Source organism: Heptranchias perlo, chromosome 19, assembly GCF_035084215.1.
Source record: "Heptranchias perlo isolate sHepPer1 chromosome 19, sHepPer1.hap1, whole genome shotgun sequence".
Taxonomy (NCBI): Eukaryota; Metazoa; Chordata; class Chondrichthyes; order Hexanchiformes; family Hexanchidae; genus Heptranchias; species Heptranchias perlo.
The window spans coordinates 31,201,682-31,222,801 of record NC_090343.1 but is presented as its reverse complement, the minus strand read 5'-3'; the positions used below and the strand labels follow the sequence as shown (position 1 = coordinate 31,222,801).

The 21,120-nt window shown below is 41.0% G+C and overlaps 1 long non-coding RNA gene across 1 annotated transcript in view; it reads right to left on the bottom strand.

Annotated features, from left to right (window-relative positions):
• LOC137335471 (uncharacterized) overlaps positions 1–2,803 on the bottom strand; it is a 29,850-nt gene extending 27,047 nt beyond the window's left edge. Inside the window, exon 1 of the long non-coding RNA XR_010966424.1 lies at positions 2,639–2,803. This is a non-coding gene — a long non-coding RNA (uncharacterized lncRNA). The remainder of the gene's footprint in view (positions 1–2,638) is intronic.
• Positions 2,804–21,120: the final 18,317 nt, after the last annotated feature.

The following is a 21,120-nucleotide window of genomic DNA, read 5'->3' as shown; positions in this document are numbered from 1 at the left end:
TGGTAAGTTAGTGGGTTAGTGTAAATCTATGGAGCGATGAACACTGTTGGTTCGCCGCTTCTAGCAACTTCCGGGCCAATATGTTAGCGAATAGCTCCTTCAAAAAATTATAATTTTGCCCCCTAACCAATTTGTTTTATTTTCCTCCCTATCTCTTAGATCTTGTTCTACATCATTCTGCCTTGTATTGTGGTATGACAGGTAACCTGTTTTCAGGCCTGCCAATGTTCCTTTGTAACCAGACGGTTCTGGTGTCTTAAAGAGTGGCTGGAGTTGATACACCCACCATCTTCCCTTTCCTCTTCATGTTGGGAAGCATCTCCCCACTGGCAAATTCCACTAGTGACTCATCGGAAATCAGGAACTTGCTATGTGGTGAATCTCGGGATGAAAACCAACATTCTACCACAGCCCCCCCCGCTACACAGTTGGACTGCATCATGAACTGCTTTAACTAACCTGGGACTAATTATGCCATGCTATGGAGCAAATGCAGTTTAGCATCATCACAAACAAATACAAATTGAGACTCATTGTCCTCATTACTGAAGGAATTAACCTTCTGTTCTGCCTCAGTACATTATCAAAAGCTCCTGCCCACTTTCCTGTGAGGAGATCTTCAACCCTGAGTTGTTTTCTTCTGCTGCCATTGTTTTTCAGACAGCTGTCTCTATCATTAACTATATGTCTATTAACTCTTTAAGATCTGTGTACCAAATTAAATAAACAAAAAAAACACTTTCTTTTAGATTTCTCATTGATTACTGTGATTAAACAAAGGGCAGTAAATAACTAGCTAACAGTTGGATCTCTGTAATTCAACTAAGGAATGCAGATGACATAAAGTGGGAAAATCATTCATGAGTATGAGCAGAACTTCAAGATTGAATTACAGCAATGAAGTTACTGCCAGTTATTTGTTATTTTATATGATATTTATTTGATAAACGTCCTATAAAATAAAATTGGAAGCTTGCAGAGCAGAGCACAGTAGCACATTCATGCTCTAGTGGATCGGCAAGGCGCAGGTTCCTATCATGATTTCACAAATCGTGAAATTCCCCATCTCCGCTGTATTATCGAGAGAGGGGGGTGGGGGGAACATGGCAGGGAAATGCTGATCAAAGAACAGTCACTTCCCCACAGGGAGGGAGGAGTGGACCTCGAGTCTCCTAGGTTGCCGTCTCACACTTCAAGCAGTCATGATGTGCAGTCAGATCAATAAAGAAACAGGACCAGTGTGCGAACAAGCCACTGCTTGCCTGAATAATAGGTGGTGTGAAGAAACCTTTAAAAAGAACAAAAAACATTAAAAGTAGGTTTAAAAAGGAGAAAAGTTAGACTTGAGTAACAGTATCAGTGTCGTTATAATTCCTGGTGCTGTTTTAGTCTGGAGCCCAATTGCAGAAGTAGTTCCAGGGGTAATTATAGGTGAAAGGAGTGCCATCTTTATTAATGATGCGGAGATGCCGGTGATGGACTGGGGTGGACAAATGTACGGAGTCGTACAACACCAGGTTATAGTCCAACAGCTTTATTTGAAATCACAAGCTTTCGGAGCTTTGCTCCTTCGTCAGGTGACGAAGGAGCAAAGCTCCGAAAGCTTGTGATTTCAAATAAAGCTGTTGGACTATAACCTGGTGTTGTACGACTCTGTATCTTTATTAATATGTTCAATATGCCATGAAAACCTGTGTATAAACAGAATGCAAAGATTCATCTGTACTATTTACATTTTGTGGGAATTTCTTTTTCGATCCTCTGTATCCTGGTCCCGTTTGTGAGAGTAATGTAAGAGAAAAAATAATTTAACAATGAGGTAAGACCTGAAAGTATACAGTATCATGTGACAGCTACTAGAGGCCCAGGACGCCTAAAAAAAGACCTCCATGAATTTAGCAGTGAGACCAACGCCTGCGCAGATTGGGCGCAAGCTGTCCCACTGCTAAATTGGTAAGCTTTGCACCTGTTTTACGCCTGACAAACAGGCATACGCATTCCAATTTTTATCCTTGTAAGTTAATTTTTGAAATATATTTATTACTTCTTAAAAATTCATTGTGTGGCAAGCACATTGAGTGCAACAGCGATGGGACATGAAGCCATGAAACTTTAACTGCTAAATCAAAACATATACAAGGTTTGTTTGTCTGGTACGGAATTCCCAGGCGATTGTCTCTTATGTGTTAGGAGTTAGTTTGTTTTTTCTCAGTTTGCCTAAATTCACCAATAAAATGGACAGAAACTATTTTTACAGATGTTCATGACCAAAAATATATGTGTGAGCTATGAAGGAACAGTCAGTATTCAGAGGGTTAATAGAGCCTTTTAATCAGGAAATTGCATTTGAAATTTCACAAGGAGAAAGAAATGAAATACAATTTAAAGATTTGGCTAGAAAAGATTTGGAAATTTGAAAAAATAACCTTTGTCTCAAACCACAAACTTATTCACTGACTCCTTTACGTGACTGCAATATTTTTTTGTTTCAATGTCGCATGCTGTTATGCATAACACTAATCATGTGAAATGTACTCAAGTATGTGAACAACCAGAGTGCTGTGTGATTTACAGACGTTTCAGTTTAAGCCAGGCAATAAAAGTGACATTTATTCTATGAGAATTTCACAGTGCTTACCAGCATCTCTGGAAGCTCTGAGACTGAATATCTGTGCTCCTTCCTGTATCCTGCGCCAAGAGCACCACTGTGGCGTTCTACCCCACGGATTGATGAGCCCTGGGATGCCAGTTCACTGCGCTTTGCAGCCACTCTGGAGCCAGCACACATCTGGAGTGCAGTAAACGTACCCAGAAGCAAAAAGCAGCTCTGTAAGGGTCATCAGTACAGAGAGCGGCCGCTGACAAGAGGCGCCATCCCAAACCCACATGCATTTCCTTATGTAAACACATGTGGCCAAAAGGCATCTATGGTCACCCTTTCCTAACTGGGTTATATGAAACGGTTAGAACAGCTAGAAACAATGTCACCATTATTGTTCAAACATTCCTGCAACTAAAAAAAACTTTTTTTTTCACACAACACAAAACTGTTCTTTTAAAGAGAACAATTACACTCATTGTAGATTCAGGATAATTCAAAATAAAGTGTACCACCACAATAGCAACATTGTATACTTTTAATGCTATTATGGGGTGATTTTAAAAGAAAATATTGTATTAGTTTATTTCTTTTTCTCTTTCATTTATCTCTCTCTCTCTTCTCTGCTTGGGCTTTTCACCAGAGCTATAATTATACGTTTGTGATAACTGTCCAGGAAATAATTTTTTCACACAAACCACTGACTAAATTGGCTGTCTCCAGAGTACAGCTGGCAAACACTTGAAGGAAGTGCTTGTGGTAGTGTGTGCAGTTCAACACACCACCATACTGTTTCAGACTCCTTATAAGGACCTGTGCACGTCTTTATGTGCTTTTTATTGGTCACAGGAGAAAAGCTTGTCTGATCACCATAAATCAACAAAACATAAAATGAACTTTAAATGCAAAATTTTAACAATGTAAGCAATTTATTGGAATTACAGAACAGTGGGGCATAAATTCTCGCCTAAACTGCATGTTTTTGTAAAGCTGTGGGTCACTGGGTATCTTAGAATGGAATCCTTTATGATTACAAGTAAAGCATTATTTAACTTACATTTTTGCTTTACATTTCATTAATGCTGAATTACCGTGCAACACTTGAATTCAGAGGCTTTGGACAATTAAAGAGCTTCTCAACTAATGGTTCTTAACCCGTTAGCTGCCTGTACCTCATGTATTATTTCTTACACTAGGGTTGTATTTAACTTCTGTTTTGCTGCATTGTTCTAAGAAGCTTTTGTTTAACCTGGTGAATGTTCCTGAGTTACAAATGGCTACTAATATTTAGCCTCAGTCAATGCAAACAACAAAGAGTAGAAGCTTAATGAAACAACATTTAACAAAAATGAAATCCTTTGGAGAGTCAGCAGTGATTAGAATTAGAATATCAAATGCTTTACCCTGTGCATCAAGTCTCTAGACCTGTTGGATGGACTCACTGGATATGATTTATTTCACTGCTGTAATTTTAATTCTGCATGCGAGTGCATACTTCAGGTCAGTGTGCTACACAGAGCACTTCCTGTGCAACAATGAGCAGTCGTACCACAAGAACATAGCAGAAAATTTTCTAACCTCCACTACACACAGTTACTGTAACACAAACAGCACTCCCACCTTTAAAATACAACTTATTAATTCACCTTAGTGATGTTATATGAGCCATGATATGAGCAGAAGTGTGTTAGGCCCAGCCAGATATGACACTTATTCAAAGAGTGACAACCATCTTTATTACTCAAATATTATTTGTCTGGTGCCTTCATTCGATAAGTACTGCATCCATTGTGGCTCTGACAGTGTCTTCTATTCATTAGCTTTCTGCTAAATTTCTATAAAACCTTTTGTTATATTAGAAATCATTAAAGCATTTTGAATTTTTATACTAGGCTGTTGATACAACAGGATCTCAAGTTGCCGTAAATATATTGCCATGAAATAATTTGTGAATGTCTGTCAAACCTATAGTATTTGATAAAAAGTCTTTGTTATATTATAAACCTTGTCAGGTGCTGTGTATTTAGTGGATAGTGAGACTTATGGCTACATTACAATAGTGGCTACACTTAAAGAAAAAATACTCAATTGGCTGTAAGCGTTTTGGGACGTCCTGAGGTCCTGAAAGGCGCTATATAAATCCAAGTCTTTTCTTTTTACTGTCTCCCCGTCTGGATAATAGCTATAAAATAAGTAACATTGATTAAAATTCACAGGGATATTGCATGATTAACCCTTTCTGTGATTCTGCAGAAATTTTCAGTCTGACATTAGGTTTTGGTTCTTGCAAAGTTACCTTTCAAAATTGATTTTTTTTCCCCCTGTGAATTGCTGATCATTGTTTTAGAATTCTGCACTCCATCTTATTTCCAGAATGCCAAGCAGATCTGAAATTTCATCTTGAGCCAATTGAGGAAACTGGCCATGCAAATTGGGACATGGGTTAATGTTATCGGAGATAACACTTCTTTCAATCTCAATGTAACTTTGTTGTGAACCCATTTGAAACAGTAAAGTATCTCAGTTTATAGAAAATTTCAGTGAATATTCTTTCATCTGGCTACTGAGGCTACATGGGCTGCTAAAGTTCTGTGACTTTTTGAGTTCACTTTCAGAACACAGTGGATCACAGATGATGGCATGGATTCAAAATGAAAGTTGACCTCAGATTAATGATACCTTGCTTTGAAAGAACTGCAGGGTTGAAGACTGATAAAACCTTGTTTGAGCCTTTTTATCAGGCTGTAGTGCTCATTGCAAAGCTCCCTGCCGTGCTTTTTAGAACTTTTGTTTACTTTGTGACCTTTCTGTTTTAAGTAATTGTATGGCCTTTATTGAAATGCATCTGTTTGATGTGTCCTTTAAAGATTGCCACTAATATTATATTGATGGAACAGAAAAGAAATTTAGTGTTGCAAGTCTAAATATGGACAGGTGCCATCTAAGGTCTTTTGTTTAAATCTAAAATATATACGTTTAACCTGGTAAAAGGGTTAAAGAACAGAAACGTTTCAATTATGACTGAGTTAAATGGGACTTCCTATTCCCAAGCTTCTGTGCATCTATATGTCTGTAACTAGACTGAAAACAATTCAATAACATCTCAGATTTTATTTGACTAAGGGATAAATAAATAACCCTGTTGCAACATTTTTAAATTCCATTTGGGATTGTTTTCCTCCCTTTTGTGTTTTTCCTCCTTTAGGTTTTCTCATATCATACGTCATGAAGTGGCCCATTGGAGGGTACGATTTGCTCCCAGGTCTCTGCTTGTCTTGTCACTGGGATGTGACTGATAGCGGCCTACAGCAACACAACAGCTGACTTTACTGTCTGCCCTGTGGGGAAGCGCCTTGATGTTTCCCTCTGATAACTGGTCGGGAACTAGAAAAACTTACCCAGTGTACGTGGGTAAGTTCACCTTTTACATCACCATGCCCATGGGTAATAGGCCACTGTATGATTAGTTGACATATAAAATGTGCTTGTGCATGGTGGGACTGATCTATGGTGTTTCATATGTCTGACCACCTTCATCCTTCTCCATCTCCTCTCCTCTGTTATCCAGCACCATGGGGTTCTCCTCCTACCTATCTTAATACAGTCAGCGCATCTCAGCCAAAGGCTTCTTCTCCTACCTCCACACAGTCACCTCTGGAGTCTCCCAAGGATCTATCCTGGACGCCGTCTCATTCCTAATCTACATGCTGCTCCTCAGTGACATCATTCATAGGCAAGAGATCAACATTCATATGTATGCTGATATCACCTTAAGCTCTGCACCACTTCTCTCAATTGCATAAAGTGCAAGGAGGATATTAAATAGTGGATGAATCATAAATTTCCTCAAACTGAACATTGGAAAGTTGAAGGCTTTGTTTCCAGCCCATGTAATAAAAGTTGCTTCCTTGCCATTGACTCCATCCCCCTTTCTGACCAGTTGCTGAAGCAGAATCAAGCCATGCAAAATCTTGGTAGCTTGTTCGATCCAGGGTTGTGCTTTAAACCATATCCTATCAATCACTAAGATCCCTTAATTTCAAATGCATATCATCGTTTACCTCTGGCCTACCACACCACTGCTAAAACCCTTAACATCTCTGTCATCTCTGCAAAGTCCTCTTTTCTGGCCTTCCATCCTCCATCCTTCATAAATTCCAACTTATCTAAAACTTAGCTGCCTGCATCCTGTCCTGTACTTAAGTCCTGCTCATCCATCAACCCTCCTTGTTGATCTACATTGGCACCATGTTCCCCAGCACATTGAATTTAAATTCCTCATGCTCATCTTCATATCCCTTCATGGCCTCATGCCACACAATCTCCTCCAGCCTTATATCCTCTCCGGCACACTTTGGTCCTCCGACTCTGGCCTTCTGTGCACCTCTGTTTTTACACCCCATCTCTGGCTACATAACCTTCAGACGCCTGGGCCCTAATCTCTGGAACTCCTTCACCAAGCTCCCTGTGCCTCTCTGCTTTCTCCACCTTTAAAAAGCCACCTTAAAACCCATCTTTTTCACCCAGTTTTTGGTCACTGTCATAACTCTCCAATAATGGCTCAGCATTCTTTCCTTTTATCTATACTCATTCCCCTAGTTAAGCACCTCGGGACATTTTCTATGTTAATGGTAATATGTAACTTCAAGTGTTGTGCTACCACTAGTATCCTCTTCTCTAGAGATGGAGGACCCAGTAACTATAGAGTGCCTGGTCTATTGATCAGGACTGGAAAAACCTATTCAATGTACCCGGGTGAGTTCATATGCCAGAGAGGCTTTAATTTAGGCTCTTTTATATTGCTTATATTTTTGGTGCACATATCTAGAGAGAGTGACTCTGTGTATTACTCTTCACCTTTATTTCACAGCCTGATGTTGGTGGCACTGGGCTTCAATGTTGAATGCAGAGAACCAGTTGTTGAGACAATGGGAACAGGGGGGGAGATTTTCAACTTCTGCCTGAAACAGATGGGATGTTGATGGAATGGTTCAGCCACGCGTCTGAAGCCAGTGTCTGGAGGCCCGAACCATTTTCAAGTTTGGGCCTTGTTTGAATGCAGCTGGTGAGCTGCAGGTGCCTAACAGACGCTCTGCTGCAGCTCACCGGTTGTGAGATGGCGAGGCATTGACTGCTCCTAAGCTGAGCTGGCTGCTCAGGTCGGGCCTGGGAAGGGTTGGTGGGGGGGGGGGGGCGGGGGTGAGGCAATCCCGGAAGGAGCGAGCACAGATCGGCAATGGGCTGCACTCCTGTTCCTGACCTCACAAAATAAAAAATAAAAAATTTCCTCAGGCCATTTTTTGAGCGGTCTCCCTTTAAGGACTGCTGATTAGGCCGCTTACCACCTGGTACAATTGGGCAGCGTGTGTGCGGCACGCGCTCTGCCCATTTGCATTTCAAAATTGCAATTGGTGTGCTACAATGGTGTAGGACCCTGATTAGCATATTTAAACAGCTGCCTGCCTGAAACATTTATAGGCCTACCTGGAAATTGTATCAGATGGACCTTGAGCGTCCAAATAGCCTTGGGGAATCTACTCACCTTACTTCAAAACATTGAGTTAGAAATTCTCAAAAGTATATTTTAGTAACTGATTTATTTACAAAGCAATTTCAGTTGGAGTACTGATCAAGAGCTTTATTGTCATGATTTGAATTTAATACCATACACTGGTACACTGCAAAGCTGCCAAATAGGAAGTGAAAACTTGATGGGAATGGTTCCAGTTTTTGTGACCCCATATTCCCCTTTTATAAATGCGTCCTCTTAGTGAGAAAACCATTAGCAATGCTCACTATGAAAAGTTGGGGTGCAACACAGGAAAATGATTCAATTTTTCTTTAGTTGCATGATGATTGTGACCAAATGTGCATCTGAATATTTGTTTAGTAATGCTACATACATGATCAGTGATGGAATGCCACTTTGGATTGATACTAGAATTTCTTTACTATAGGCAGTATTCAGTGTGAATTCAATGTCGGGATGCTTGTCTCTGACTGATAAACTTTCAGAAATCCCCAGTTCCATTACAGCTGCAAATTCTTACTTGCTGCAAATCTGCTGCTGGTTTCTAATAAATGGTTTTTGTTATTTTTTTTCAGTTGGAAGGCCAAGGATATAGTGCAGGACACCATCAATGTGGAAAGAATAGAAAGTGAAGTAAATCAGGAAGTAATGATTAGGTGATGATTATAAGAATGAGGCGCGATGGGATGAGAGAGGAAAACATGCTGTAGCTATTTCTTTACTCCATCTTAGATTCAAGTGAAACTCTTCCACCTGGGTCGTGAGTCTGCAGACTGCTCTATGTCAAGAGATTGACATCAGGCTTCCCTGCAAATCTCCTGCAAAGGGAACATTGGCCAGGGTTCGTGGGCCTGATTGCTCTCGAGTGACTTGTCCTGGAAGTGTGTGAATGTCAGCAATGAACTGGGCTGTGGTGGCCCCCATAGCTGAATAGTCTGTCAACTCTCACTGTCTGCAGGCTCTCGCATGATAAATGGTGAATAAGGTAAGGAAGGGTTGCTGCTGCCTGTGGAACTGGATGCGGAGGAACAATAGGCAAAATTGGAATGAAAAGTAATAAATGGAAGTTGAACTCCACGGGGTGCTGGACTGGGATAAACAAGCTATTCTGCAGAAAGTCAGAATAGTGGGTAGTCCATACTCAAAAGGAATTTACTTTAGCTGCATCGGCTCCTAACATCTCTCTAGTTATTAATTTAACAATAATTCATGACAGCATTGAAATTATTCTGTTATGTTTTGTTACAAATGCTTAGTGGATTATTGCAGGTAAGTTACAGATATGTTTTATATCGCAACAATCTTTCAAACAATTGGACTTAAAACTTTACTTTTGACTTTTCTACCCTTTTGTCCTGAAGCCATCGACTCTTACTGAGGTCAAGTTCCACAGGTGCTGGACTACTTCCTATACCTTGCCCAAGTGGCCAAATGTTGATGTGTGTGCTTAGGCAGTGGGTTTTGGCAGACTATTTAATTGTAGGGGGGCATCACTGTCAAGTCCGATCCTGTCCCTGCCCCACATCCACACAAAAGTTAATTTTTCAGCAACGGTTAGCAATCTAGTTTTCCCATCTCTTGTCAAGAATGGCAGAGGTTAATTGGACTGCCTCAGCAACGACTGCATAGTGCTTCTCACATTATGAAGACCTCTGATGAAATGGCCAAACAGGTTAGAAAATGGAGGGACCAAAGATATAGTCAAAGAGTAGGTTTTGAGAAAGCTTTTGAAAACAGGGAGGGAGGCAGCAAGGCAGAGGTGACTATGTAGACAATTCCAGGAGATAGGAGCGTAGCATTTGAATGAGCTTCCAGAGAAATCCAGATTTAGAGGAGCAGAGGGTGTAGATGGGTGTAAAACAGGGTAAGACAGGGTGGGATGAGGCCTTGGAGGAATTTGAAAATGACGATGAAATTTTACAGTCAACTTATTGGGGCATGGGAAGCCAGCGGAGCTTGGAGAAGACATGGGTGACGGGAGTGCGGAGCTTTGTGTAGCTGTGGCATAGGTTCTAGCATTTTCAATGAGTTCAAACATAGAGGATTGAGACAGGGATGTCAGTCAAAAGAACTTTGCTAGAGTCAAACCTTGTGGTAATGAAGGTATGGACTCGGGTTTTGGTGGTGGAGTGGGTGAGATGGGTTGGAGGTGGGCAATGCTGTGGAGGTGGAAAAAAGTGGTCTTAAGAATGGAGCAGATGTGGGAGAAACTGATCTCATTGATAAGCAAAAACAACTTGTATCATTATACCACATCCCAAGGCGCTTGAAAGAGGAGAAAAAAATGAATGCCTAGGCTTTGTGGGACAGTTGGGAGAAGTGATTGAAAACTTACAAATGTGAAACTTTTACTTCCTCTTAGCCTTTAAAAAATGATATTATATCATTTAATAATATCGTATAATATTATATGCATCAAGCTCATTCAAAATGGCCACTACTCCCAGCCCAAATTTTTTATCCCACCTTAGATACGGAGTGCAATGAGAAGTAAATCTGTATCAGCTGTGTCCCAGCTTTGTATGTTGCCAGGGAAATGGAGTCAGGGCTAGCATGGATACAAGCAGTGATGCTCCAGCTTTTACAATTTTTTGATTTGTAAAAGATTTTACAATGTAATGTTTGCACTCTTAGTTTTGGAATACACCATTAATAATAGCTGTTATTCTTGACATAATTAATTAATTGTGCCACTGATCACATCAATGTGCCTTCCTCTGTTTATAAACAAGATAAAACTAAGGGGCATAGTCTCAGAATAAGGGGTCGCCCGTTTAAGACGGAAATGAGGAGGAATTTCTTCTCCCAGAGGGTCGTGAATCTTTGGAATTCTTTATCCCAAAAAGCTGTGGAGGCTGAGTCATTGAATACATTCAAGGCTGAGTTAGACAAATTTTTGATCAGCAAGGGAGTCAAAGGATATGGGGAAAAGGCAGGAAAGTGGAGTTGAGGTAAAAATCAAATCAGCCATGATCTCATTGAATGGCGGAGCAGGCTCGAGGGGCCGAATGGCCTACTTCTGCTCCTATCTCTTATTGTCTTATGGTCTAAAGTAACTTCCAAAAATAAGTTTTCACTATGATAGTATCCCTTTAATTTTGCAGTTCCAGAAATTTCTAAAACAGTACAATATGACATATGTGAGAACAGACATTTTATTATTTATTACTTTTGTAACTCTAATATTTATGAGAGCTGTTCATAACCACCACAATAAATAAAATGTTTGTGTTCCTTCTCCTGATGGCACCAGCACTATAAATAAAATTCACTGATGCAAGTGACTTTCTGTATTCTTACCATGTTATATAAGCGTCAGGATTCCTACCATTCAGTTCTGTATTTTTAACTAGTTCCTATTTGGCGCAAATTGAAGTCTCTTTTTCTGGTCCTTTTCTAGATCAGTGATAAAATTTACTTTTTAAGATATGTTTCTGTATGTGCAGAGTTCTGTAATCACCCATTAAAGTTCTTCGTTTGTTTGTGGTTGCTTACAAATTATTGCAATGCAGTAAATAAAAAAAACAAACTTGTCTTATATTTCTCAGAAATGTCGCAAAGAATGAGTTATGTTTGCACTTATTATTGTGCGGGTGAACGTGGCCGCCATTTTGTGCATGGCAAGGTCCCACAATCAGTAATGAGATAATTGACCTGTTTGCTGTTTTTGATGGTGCTGGGTGAGGGAGGAAAGTTGGCATTTGAAATGGTAAATGCGAGTGACATCAGAGTCTAACTGGTTGGATGACTGATGGAAAGCAAGAAACCTGTCTAAGTTTAAAAATCATGCTTTAAAGTTAAAGTCAGGAGGAAGAGTTACCATTGAGATATTGGAGTGCTGGAGGAAGGGAGCAGGATTTTTATAAACACTGAACTCCTACAGTGCTGTGGTATTTCAGAAATGATGCATGCCTGAAAGGGTGGTGGAAGCAGATTCAATCGTGGCTTTCAAAAAGGAATTGGATAAATGCTTGAAGGAAAAACATTTGCAGGACCATGGGGAAAAAGCGGGGGAATGGGACTAACTGGATTGCTCTTACAAAGAGCCGGCACAGGCTAGATGGGCCAAATGGCCTCCTTCTGTGCTGTAAGCATTCTATGATTCTATGATTTAAATGGCAACTCTCCTTCCCAACTCCTGACTTCTGTCTTGGCTTCTGCTGCTGATTTTAAGCTGTGATACTGTATTTAAATGAAAAACCTCTCTCTCTCTCTACTTAAACCTTAAATGTCTGCTCACCCTTCTCCTTCTTACAGACATCAGTATCCTATCCATCAAATTCTGAGCAATGAATTGCTGGTCTGAACAAATCACTAGTCTAGCTGCGGCCAGTCCTGACAAGTTTGAATTAGTAACATTCTACGGTAATAAATTTGCTAATTCTGCTGTGTAGAATCCACAGACCATAGGTTGGCTGATTTCTGAACTGATATTACTGAGATAGCTGGAGCTTTCAAATCTTTTTTGGAACTGCTTTAAATTGATTGAAAACCAATGTGTCCACAGACGCAGCGACTAAATCTCTTCTTTGTACAAAAGTGAACTCCGTTTGACTTTAAACCATTCAAAATAAACACATCTGAAATGGTGGCTGTGTGTTTACATCCCTATGTGCTTAGCCGCCTCTAATCAAAAGTTAATTGTTTTGTAGAAGTGAGGGGGTGGGGGGAGGGTGGGAGGGGGTTGTTGGGGGGGTGGGGGGGCGTTGGTATGAAGAGTGCCGAGCAATCCATGGCCTGTTCTCCACCTGTTGTTATTCTGGTCTGGCCCAATCAACCTGCTAGCCAGACTGGAGCCAGCGGCCATCTGGAATAACTGCACTGTTTATAAAATTGACATGGAGCGGCACCCCAGGGCCCTGACCTCCCACACAAATCTGGAAATGATTAAAATGAGCTGGCTACCTAGCCACTGAGCGCTCCACGCTGAGAAGTACCCACTGAGGAGATTTGGAGTTTCTTGTTAGGCTTGTTGTAAATTAAATACCTCTGATTTGCTGAATGACTCAGTCCTTCTGGGAAATGTTATTTTTTTATTGGCGTGGTGTTCCTGACGTTTACTCCGTTCCCATTTTTTTTTAATTTGCTAAATGTGTGTGTGCTCTTTCTTTTCCCAGGATCTCTTCCAGCAACTGTTTTGACAATATTTCTAGTATCTCAACCTTAATTGTTTCACATATTCTCCAAGGCAATGCAAAAGATAAATATGGCAATGATATATTAGCTCTATTCTAAGAATTCTATTGGATTTAATTTTGACTGCACAGAAGTTTATCAAAAGTTAAAAAAGGCAATGTTTTCCTTATGTGATATTTTTAACTTCGCTTGACTTTCTTTCATTTTATGCACCCTGGTATGGCTGGCATCATAGAAAAGATTTTCCACCATTTTATATTTTCATTACAAAAAACAAAACAGAAGTAAGAATTTAAGGAGATAAAGCTGTAGAGAAAATGTGCACCCAGTAAACCTCCAAATGTAGAAAAATAATCATTGCGTTATGTGCAAATAACTTTGGTCAGATCACTTGGGAGTATTTTCTGTATTTGTGGTTCCCTTCTATCACCCCCACAGCTTCCAATCCATTTACACTTTGAAAGGGATGGGCTATACTGGTACATATAACCTTGCTCTTTGATTTAAAAAAAATAAGGTTTGTAAAATAAGTTTAAGTATGCCATTCATTCCTCCAAAGATGCTCACCAATGCAGACTGATGATGTAGGAAAATGGCCCATGTTTAATTGTATTTTGATGCATTCAAATGGTCTAAGGAACATAATTGGGGTAAAGCAAGCCTGCAGTTTCAGTACATTTACACGCACTGAGAATTATCAGCTTTAGACTCTAGCGGATTATAAATGTGCAGTAAAACCTTGGTTGAAGTCACATATTGATGCACCTACTCCGTGTGTACTATGTGCATGAAGCAGCCATTGCTCATTCCAGTTAAATCTAACAAACAGATTTAGCATTAGCTTACGGGACATTAAAATGTAATAAGTTTTTTTTTGTTTTTAGGATGAGAGAATCAAAGTACAGAAATACTTTTGGTGGATGTATCTAACCAACGCTGTTTGGTCAGGATAAATGTGGCTTCCTCACAATGAGTAATTGCTCCAAGTCAGCGTTCTTAATTTTGACATCTTCAGTCATTAAAAATATATCTGCAAGTACCATGCAATTGTCACTACTACATGGCTCAAGAAAATGCGTGAAATCTGCACAATTTAACAAAAATTTGTTTGGATTTTTTTTCATATGCCTCAACATGACATAACACGTATCAGAAGATATTATGTGAACAGAAACATGATCACACTGATCCTACCACTTGCATATGATGTCATTGTGACACCAATGATGAAGCTGTTTTCTCTGCTCAGATATAAAAAGCCTTTATAAAATAACACAAGTCTTTGCAACTGATTTTTGATCTGTTTAACTTTTAGAAATGGGCCTGATGGTGTGACTCTCTCTTTTAAAGGGCTGCCTGATAATACAATTCTCACTTTGAAAAGGGCACTGATGACAAGATTCCTTGATTAGAAACTAAGAAGAAAAAAAGAGGAAAGCTGGTTGAAATTAAACAATTGTTTAGGAATTGAGCCAGATTAGAAAAACTGCTGGAACTATAATTACATCTATTGTTAAATTTAGGTACACAGAGTGCTTTTGGAAAGTTAGCCACAGAAAAAGTCTCTTTGTTTAAGAATATTTCATATATTACTTGTATTATTTCAGAAACCTTGTCCTGCAGATTTCTGCTAAATCATTACTTGTAGATTCCAGTATTTCCTGCACCAGTCTCCTATTGAATGCATGTGCCATTCAACGCTGTGCAGTATGTGTTGTAGTATGAGAAAAATGGAGCATTAGACATCATACAAGATAATAATTTAACTCTTTTCATTATGCCCAACATACTAAATGTGAAGGAGCTACAATAAGTAAGAAAGGTTTCCATTAGTGCCCATTAGTTGATTTTTGTTAACTTTGGAGAAATGCAGCAAACTACATTAACTCAAGTGAGCCATTTTGAAACAATTTGTCTTGCATTGATTTGTCTCTTAAAAAAATGACTCCATCGTATACATAATGTATAATACCCTTCTGTGTTTCAACCTCAGCCATGTATGTATCCCAAGATTTGTTCTTTGCTTCTAAAAAAAAATTTGGATCCTAGATGAAGGGCCAAGATCCATAATTCTAGAAGTGAGGTGGAATGAATAATGCATAAAAATTTTGAACGATAGTTTTCATGAGGGACCAGAAGAAATGATCTCTGGAGGAGGAGGCAGATAGTAGTTGTCACTATGTTTTAATAAAGTTTTGTTTAGCAGCTCTAACAGAGAGTTAACTGAAATCATGAGTATAGATAAAGTTAGCTTAGGATGCTTCAGACTGATCAAGATGCTAGGTGTAATAAGCATAATTTCTATGAGAGACAACAGGCAAGCTTGAACTAAGATGCAATAGCACATCTGACCTAAGAGTAAAATTGTGGTATGAAACCTTCCATTCCAGTTAGAATAACTTCACTTACATAGGCAGAAGAATCAGAGGAATAAATGTAGAAGTTGAACTAGGGAAAAACAGCAAAGCACACTGAAAGACCATCCTTGTTGGCTGATTTATAATACAGTACCAACAAAACAGGCTTTGTTTACAGAATGTAATTTGTTGCAGGATATTCTGCAAGAGGCAGATATGAAACACTAGTCGGAAGAGCCCAGAGGTGAGGAAACAGATACAATGCAAGAGTTAGGACTGGATGTAGGGAAAAGGTCTAGGCGATTACCTGAATTATCAGGCCAGTCAAAAATTTGGATAAGCTTATTGATCAAGGTTATTCAGTATAATAAAGAACTCATTAATGCCAACTTGATCAGTAGAAGGAACAGAGCCATTTCTAATACTAAACATTGAGGTTGCCAAGAATGTTGATTTCAGCAGTGGGAATGTTAGAGTTGGCGGATTTAATTTTGCTTGACAGAAAGTTGAAAGGTTTTAGAGAGCTATCATATTTATGAGAGCAAAAAAAACAGCAGATAAATTTAGTGAAGTGAAGGAGAGATATTTTTAGTCATAGGTCGAAGTCAAGTAATTCAAGGTAACTAAGGTGAGCAGCAGGGATGTTGGGCATGTTGTTGTCATGGAAACTGCACTTAATGTTGGCGATTAGAGTGAAATCAACAAATTAAGATGTCTGTCAAACTAGTAGAATATTTGATCTCTAGGACTTATCTAGACATTATCTCTGGTGGTCTAGTGGATCCCTGGTAGTCTGATGATCAAATGTCTAATATTTGATACTCTGGTGGGGAGGGTGGCACTGGTGTCATCACAGTGCGTTTGGCCTTTGGCAGTCTGGGGATGCAGCCCTCCCGAGTATCTGCACCCGGGCACTAGGGCATCAAAATGTGCCTCTGTTTTCTTTGGTGCCGTTGCAGGTTGATTTGCCTCAGAAAGAGTGAAGATGTGTCTGTTGTTCTTCCCTGGGAGCCGAGAGGTGAGAGTGCAATAATTTCCCTAAGTAGTGTAGTGGGTAGGAGAGGAGAGAAATATGTACATTTTTCCTGGCAGTTGGAGGAGACTCATGGGTTGGATTCTGATTTTGACTTTGGCATTTCAAATAAACAAATTTTATGACATTCTAAGTTGGATTCAAAAGCAAATCTTGAAAAAAATCCAAACTCTAATCTCTTGTGAGGTGATATAGGTGGGCAGTAGTGCAGATCCTATGGTCCGCCGATGTCACAAAGCATAGGCTAAAATTTGCCCAAAAGAGAGGAAAAAAACATTTTCCAGTTAAGCAATTTAATTTAGCTCATGGGTATAATAAAACAAATACTGGCAGCAAGCTTCAGCCTGTAATTAGAGAACTAATGATAGGCTTATTGCAGAAGTAAATCCTGAGTGTGCAATAATACTCCCAAGTCGATGACCTCAATCATTATACCACACTCTTGTCATTTCTGTAACCTTCAAGGTAACAAGGCTGCAGCCCTTGACGCCAGTCAGTATTTCTATAACATTCTGTAATATTCACAAGTAGTACAATGTTTGTATGTTGATATATTTCAACATTTTTAGTGCTTGATGGTTAAAGCCTTGGGGTTTAATCATGAAATTAGTGCAAATTTCACAGCAGTATTTTTGAGCGCGCTGGTTTCTTGGTTGCTGTGAATGTAGTGTGTGAAAATGTGGTGGGAAAGCTGGGTTTTCACAGGAAGAGCAATGCTGCCTTCTAAGTGGCAGCAGCTGGTCTTCTTGACGCGCTGCTGTACATAAAGGAGAAGCATGTTTTAAAATAAATTGTTTACAACAATAAAGTTCTTTTTTCTTGTTCTATGAGCACAAAGCAGCAGATTATTTTTTTACAATTGTGGGTGAGTTAAGTGCAAATATACAGTAGTAATAAGTAGGTAAGAATGATTTACTAGGCAGTACCAGAAACAAAGGGCTCAGCTTTTGCCTTAAGTCACACGAGCATAGCCTCTGTATTTTCTAAATGTTATCTGAACACTCTGGTTGTGTTGCAGCATTAACTTGTGACTTATTTCTACAGATACTTGCCTTAGAGGCGGTGCAACGAAGGTTCACTAGATTAATTGCTGGGATGAGAGGGTTGTCCCATGAGGAGAGGTTGAGTAGAAAGAGTTTGATGTGGAGATGCCGGTGATGGACTGAGGTGGATAAATGTAAGGAATCTTACAACACCAGGTTATAGTCCAACAGTTTTATTTTAAATAAAACTGTTGGACTATAACCTGGTGTTGTAAGATTCCTTACATTTCTCTGGAGTTTAGAAGAATGAGAGGTGATCTCATTGAAACATATGAGATTCTGAGAGGGCTTGACAGGGTAGATGCTGAGAGGTTGTTTCCCCTGGCTGGAGAGTCTAAAACTAGGGGGCATAGTCTCAGAATAAGGGTTGGCCATATGGGACTGAGATGAGGAGGAATTTCTTCACTCAGAGGGTTGTGAATCTTTGGAATTCTCTACTCCAGAGGGCTGTGGATGCTCAGTCGTTGAATATGTTCAAGGCTGAGATTGATAGATTTTTGGACTCTAAGGGAATCAAGGGGTATGGGGATCGGGCAGGGAAGTGGAGTTGAGGTCGAAGATCAGCCATGATTTTATTGAATGGCGGAGCAGGCTTGAGGGGCTGTATGGCCTACTCCTGCTTCTATTTCTCCTATTTCTTATGTTATTGTAGCAGATTATTGACTGAGGTAACTCTGGGATCAAGGGTAGATCATAGCCAATGGTCAAATACTGCATGGGATACAATTGTTCCTGTGCTGCTGGGTCATCCATTGTGAGCCAGTCTAGGTTTAATAATGGACATGCAGGCATAGATAGATATTCTGGAGTTTCAATTGATTCTCTTTGGAGATCGGAGAATATTTCTTCAGAAATTTCCTCCAGCGAATTAAGTGGGCAGAATCAATGGTTGGTTAGATAATGCACGTCCTGTGAAGGGAAGAGGCTTGACAGACTTTCTTATGTTCTTATGGTCACAGGGCTAAGTGCAGTGATCTGCCCAAGGCCCCAAAACTACATCTCACTTGAGCTTTTTAGAAGAAGCATTTTCTCTCTTCTGCATTGTGCAACATTTTCTAGCTCAGAGGGCCAACGGCTGATCTGCTGCCAGAATAAGAATAAACTGTTGCTGTGGGAATGCTTTTCTAAGCTTGAGGTTAAGGCATTTGTTGGGATTGAGTAAAAGGAACTGTAACACAATGTTGGATAGAGAGAGTTTTATGCTACATTTGGTCGCATACTATACCTGATCTGACAGAGCATGATGCTGCCATCAGGTGACAAAAACAGAACAATATTTCATTTTCCAGCACTGATGTGTTTCACATTGATGAGTACAAAAAAAATCACAACTATAATGATTTAAAAAAATAGTAAATAGCATATTTTCACGATGACGATCCATGTGTGCAGTGACATTTCAATTTGATTCAGGCAGGAATGCGACAGGCTGTCCTACGTCTTGAAAATGCTCCACATTAAGATTAATGTTGGAGGGAAGGAAAGTGGATAATTTTATTTAAAATAAAACCTTGATGGTAATACAACAGTGATGTACACTCCTCTAATAAAAACAGAAAATGCTGGAAAAGTTCAGCAAGTCAGGCAGCATCTGTGGAGAAAGAAAAAGAGTTAATGGGGTCGACTTTCGGATTGCCGAGCGGGTGCGTTCGTGGCGGGGGGGCTGCTAAAGTTAGGGATTCCCTGGGGGGGTCCGGAGCCCGGCTCCAACCCGCCTGCTTCCGGGGTTCCCCAATGACGCGCTTAGATGTGCGCGCAGCCCCCGCATGCGGGACTCCCACCGGCAATTAAAGCCAGCAGGATCCCAATTAAACCAATTAATTAGATAGTTCAGGTCGTTTGCAGACCTGATTGGGAGGATATTTTAGGAGGGGTGGGATTTTCACATCAACTGAGCGTGTTTCCCGTACTGTGGAAAACACTCCGAGTTGAAATGGACGTGTTGCAGCCACCAGCCTGTGGGAGCTGCAAAGGTCCATTTGACAGGTGTGGGGGGGGGGAGAGGGGGGGGGGGGGGGGGGAGATGGGGGGGGGGGGGGGAGACCCTCACTCATTGCAGGAGGCCATTCTGTCACTTTGGACAAAGTTTGGCCTGCACCACCCTCCTCCTAACACAAAAAATCACAAATTTGGAACCTCAACCCCGATGTCCAGACACATTTACCTACCTTGCGGACCCCATCAAACGTACATCTTGCGGAAGGGGGCCGCTATAGCTGCAGTCATGACCACATTGGAGGATGAACAGCATCACCAGCCTCGCCGGCCACGCCGCCCACCTCTGACACGTGGAGCTCCACAACACAGTGCTGCGACACATCCACCTGCACAGCAGAAGGGAGGGCAACGGCAGAGAGAGATGCATCGCAGAGGGCACTACCCTCGCCACAGGGTCTACAGACCGAGGCTCAGATTCCTGGACCTCTCCGAGGAGCAGTGCACACGGTGGCTCAGAGTCACTCGACATGTAGTCGTGGACATCTGCAGCCTCCTTGATGCCGAGCTGCTCCCGGCTGGCCTGATCACCATCTTCTTACCTGTCGCTGTCAAAGTCACCAATGCGCTCAACAACTTCTCCTCCGGATCCTTCCAAGGTGCCACCGGGGACATCGCCGGCGTCTCTCAGTCATCTGCACAAAAGAGCCCTGCAAATACACCTACACTCACTCTGCAGTGACACAATGGGTGGCATCAGGTGTGGGTCCTCAGGTAAGGGAATTATTGCACAAACCAGACAAGATTTGCAAAGACGTGGCAGTAGTGGTGATAACAAATTTTAATGTGCTTGGCAAAACAAACAAAACTAAATGAAAGACATGACATTCTGTCATACACCCTTGTGCATCCCCTTTGTGCTCACAAAACCTTAGCCTTATGTTTACGGGAACCCCTATGTGGTGCTACCTCTGTGGCTTCAGCAGAGATAGTGGCAGGTTGCTCTTGTCCATGCCCTGATAGATGAGATGCTTTGCACGGATGCCCTCTGGGTTATGGTGCCCGTGAGGGCCCCTCCAAAGATTGCTCCACCTGCACCTGTGCAGGGGCCGACTTGGCCACCTGGAGAGGAGGCAGCATTGCGGGTGCTGGTTGAGAGAGGGGCAACGGGTGAGATGTGGGAGCGCTTTGAGTGGCGTCCCCACTTCCATGTCCCCTTTCGCCATCATCCCTCTCCTGGGCCTTCTGGCATCTCTTCTCCTATCAAGGCAAAACACAGAGCGGCGTAATTGTGTGATGGTTGCATAGTGACCCACTGCATGCATTGGTGTGTGTGGGGGTGACCGTGAGGGAGATGCATGGGAGGGTGTGTGTGAGTCATAGCCATGAGATTGTATGAGGATTGGGTTGCGTGGTAGTGTTCGAATGGGAACTGGGGCGGTGAGTATATGCAGACAAGGTGAGGATGATGGTTGAGTGGATGTGAG